General features: G+C 38.9%; 1 protein-coding gene across 1 annotated transcript in view; it reads right to left on the bottom strand.

Annotated features, from left to right (window-relative positions):
• MTOR (mechanistic target of rapamycin kinase) overlaps nt 1-4,365 on the bottom strand; it is a gene marked incomplete at its 5' end in the record, with an annotated part of 54,797 nt that overhangs the window by 31,074 nt on the left and 19,358 nt on the right. The gene's annotated exons all lie outside the window — the stretch shown is intronic.

The raw sequence follows: 4,365 nt of genomic DNA, 5'->3' as shown, positions 1-4,365 counted from the left end.
CCTAGTGGCACTGGAGAACAAAAGGTGCAAGCTGTTCAAAGCAATGTCACAGCCTGAGCATGCTACACCACACCCTGGAGTCCAATATCAATACTGGTTAACACTTGGAGTGGAAACAGCAAAACCTAACAAAACAAAACATGTCAACTGAGAGCAATGCAAAAAGACTTTCAGTGGTCTTTGAATATGCTTCTGCACATAGAGGCAGCTTTCAGAAATCCCCCTTTTTGCCTGCTATCATGAGAATAATTGCATATTTTTCCCCACTACGAGAGGCCTGTTGATCAGTAAGAGATCAGGAAATCTACAGTACTAATGGGAACAGACAAAAGAGGGAAAGTTTTCAAATGAGTGCTGTATTTCTTCCGTCTGTGGAAGTTTCCTTTCCTGACAATTGCAGAACCAAGCTCCTAGACACACTCTGGATACCTGGTAAGGTCAAGTAAAACACGCTCAGAAACAGGACCTCAGAATGGCTTGAGCTCAAATCAGATTTAGTCAGGCTAAGAACACACCATAATCACAGTTCAAGACAGGCACCCAAAAATGGGAAGCCCTTGAAATATATCCACGCCTTTTCTCAGCAAGATAGTCAAAGAATATACTACCTCCAGGCTTCCCAAGGGAAAGCTGGGCAGCAGTGCCTCATAAAAGTGATAAATGGCTGTCACATTTCATATCCTGATGATTTAAAGAGCCATTGGCAGACACATCACTTCCAGCTTGTCAGACAGTTAATTACTTCCAACTTATCTTTCTTGTCAATGCTTCTTGACAAAATTGGCTGTTATCTTTTATTCTTCAACAATTAGCACTGCTCTTTGCTGATGCTCCCTGGTGCACTCAATCACTCTTTTTTTGTTTCATACTTTCTTGGCTGTCCAAAGTAGAATTAAATGTTTCAAAGCTGTCTGTGGCTAGTTTTAAGCAAAGGGAAGGGTAAGGAGAAAGACTTTGATTTAAAAGAATACACAGCAGTAGATATAATACTGTGTTGTCATTATTAATCAGAAATTATTCTCTTTTAACAAACGATCTAGCCCACACAGTGAGTAAAGGCAGGTAATTTTGTGGACTAGGATATGCCATTGAGTGGGAAATCTCCTGCCAATTATTTCATGTTTTGATATACCACATTAAAATAGCACATATACAAAATGGAGCGGAGGAGGGAGCAATAACATTCACTGCTTTGACAAAAATGGACCCGAACAGAGAAGTACAACTGTCAGGAAAAGTACAAAAACCTCTCCAAAATAAGACTCATGCATCAAAGTGATCTTTATTAATATGGCTGAACATCCACTGACTTACCTCTTCAGAGTGATAAAACCTTGGTAATCACTGCATCATTTTGCTATTCAGTTTACAGGTTAAGGGCAACACAGTTGTGTGTGGATTAAGTTCTGATCTTGTGTTCTGGAGGTTTTTTCTGTTTATTTTGAAAGTTCTCAGATTTCTGCTTTTTCTCATCTGCTCGACGCAGCGTGTTCCGAGTGTTGGAAGTATAATAACAGTTCCCAAAAATCACTACTACCACAGCTGACTGGAATGTGTTTTCAACAGACCCACAACTCTCTGCATACAAATTCTCTGAAAGTGGGCCTGCAGACTGTGAGTCTCTTGGAAAAGCTTTTCCACATGGAGTCCTGGTAACATATTCAAAATACCTGTTGAGAAATCATGGCATTCTGGGCTCCCTTAGCCTTTCCCTTTCCTACCAGTAAGGCACTGCTCTTCTCCCTGCAGACCTGATAAGGTCTGTGCTCAGGCAGAATCTTCTTACATTTTGTAACACTCTTAAAGCCCAGTTTTCTAGTTATTGTGCTGGAGACCAGACAGAATGAACACTACGGAAAAGCATCCAGGCACACAGAAGAGGCCCTGAAGGGCTAATATTCCAGCCACACAGGGTTGCCAGGGGGTTTTAGTCACAATGCTGCTGCTGGAAATCAGGGCAGTTTACCAGATTAGAATCAGGGGGATAGATTTCTCCTTGCATATGAAAAAAGATAACTACAAAATCTTCCTGGATTAAAGGAGAAGGTGGGAAAACATCTCTCAAGATAGAAACAATGCTGCTGGCTAACTTGGCAGACAGTAACTTAAGTCTTTGTTTACTGGGTGGTGTCCTTGCAGTTGTTGCTAATTTAGGATAATATGAAGTTTAATACTAAGATGAAGATCAATCATTCTTCATATCCACTGAGGGCAGAACATATCATTTTGTTAATTTTTGTTTAGAAGCTAAAAAAAAAAAAAAGAGCCACCATTACCACCTATTTTACTTGAAGGCTTGACAGCAGGCCATAAAAGTTGACTTCTGTATCTCCTTACCTGGAAGTTTTTAGGTTTAGGTTTGGTAGGTCATAGGTTACAGTGACATCTTTCAGGAAAGAACTAAGTATTCAACTGTGCTGCCTGGTATGGACTGGCAGAGTCTTCCAGTATTAATGCTCAAGTAAAATATTACAAAATTATGTATTTTAAATGCCACAGGTATATATCTAAAATCTTCTGAAACTATTTCAAGACGAAGCCATCCTCACGTTTGTAGGTAGACTGTTAAAATAGGAGTCCACAGGAATAAGATTGCCTAAGTCATATCAACAAGTTTTTTTAATATAGTTTGAACTAATGCACTAATTTCACTGTTTAATACCCACCATTTGCTTTAACATTTTATGCAATAAAAAAGTGATTAGAAGAAACAACAAAGCAATGTAAGATCCTTATACTTTCCTTCAAAATGAGGATTAAGTAGTTGTAAACTGATTTTCATCAATGAAATTTTGTATGAGTTTGGCTCACCTGGATTCACTGCATAATTACATAATGCAGCACAGTAGAATTAAAATTTATGTCAATCATAATAACAAAAGCATTAATTCCTATTAATTCCCATATTCCAAGTGCACAATCTTCAGCAGCTATAAGGGGTAGCTAGATAAGGAAATAAGACTGGCACAGAAAGCTTTGTGAGAAGACAGTTAAATCCAAAATTATATACAATTTCCCCCTCCTGTTTATCAATCAATATCTGTACCATAGTCAGGATAACATCCAATCCTCCTGACCAACCCTAACAATATTCTCTGTCACTCAAAATATATTAATTTTTCAAGAACTCAGAAGCAAGAGACTGGACCCTTCCCCACCTGCCCACAAAACCAAAAAACTTTGTTTTAACAGAGCCTTTTCAGGAGGTCCCAGGCCTGTTTGTGAGGGAACACACACATTTCCTATTGCCAGACAGCATCTCAAAACCTTATTTTTGCAATAAAGCAGCTTGTGTGTAAAGTCAAAAAAAGAAGCTTAACTCCTCAGGTTTGTTAAAAAGCTCCTCTATGTGACAGATCTTACCAATTTAAGTCAAGCTTGTTTTTCCTTCTGAAGAAGTGCTGAGAGGTTGCTGCTGGGATTAGAAGTGGAAGACACTGCTACTTTGTGGGTACTCTGGGGAACAGATAATCCTCTGGCACAAGGAATTGGCTTTATTGGCCAGTTTCCCCAGTTCTACAGTTTATTTGTGTTCAGGAATCCCCGAGTTCTTGATTCAACAAACTTCAGAAAACAACCAATTGCCTCTCAAACAGCTCCAATGCATTCCCATCATGCCACTACAAATTATTCCCATGCTGAGAACAAATATGTTTGAGAAACCAATACCAGCAAAGAGCTGTTTTCAATAAACAGTGGTGAAGATTGACTGCTCACAGGCCAGAGTAGCAGCCCTTTCAGCTCTTCAGCAAGGACACACCACATCATTGCTCACAGGTACTAAAATCAGCCAAATTCCTAATCTTGATATAAATGCTTGCAAATAAAAAAAACATTCATGAGCTTTGAAAAGAAAAGCCGTGAAAACTGTTACAATAAAAATTCTTAGCCAGCCCTGCTGCTCAGGCTGCAAGAGGTTTTCTATCACCTATTCTTTATTAACTAGATTCAGTGAAGAAGAAAAAAAAATTGCCAAGGAAGATATTTATCAGAAAAAGGTGAAACACGGAGCTAGAGTCTTTGTGTATTGGTTATGCAAAGAAAGCATACATGAAATAAAGAAATCACAAATGACTGTAGGAAATATCAGTGTTTTATTTCTCATCAGGCCCTCTCATTTGATCCACCTGCTCCTATATAACTCCAGAGATTTACAATAATTATTTGCAGTAGAAAACGATTTTATTTAACCTTACTAGGGATTTAGTCATTACTGTAAAACTATAGCACAGTGAGTGTTAGAACATTTATGAGCATTTCCAAAGCCAGAGGTGAACAGTTTCACACTTCCTGGGAGGGGAAAGCAGTATTTCACAGAGCTTTGACAAAGTGGGGACTCCAGCTATCTGCCAGCAGAGAGCTGAG

The sequence above is a fragment of the Antrostomus carolinensis genome, unplaced genomic scaffold (assembly GCF_000700745.2).
Source record: "Antrostomus carolinensis isolate BGI_N321 unplaced genomic scaffold, ASM70074v2 scaffold16080, whole genome shotgun sequence".
Taxonomy (NCBI): Eukaryota; Metazoa; Chordata; class Aves; order Caprimulgiformes; family Caprimulgidae; genus Antrostomus; species Antrostomus carolinensis.
The sequence above is the reverse complement of the archived record's forward strand: the minus strand, read 5'-3'. Positions and strand labels throughout refer to the sequence as shown.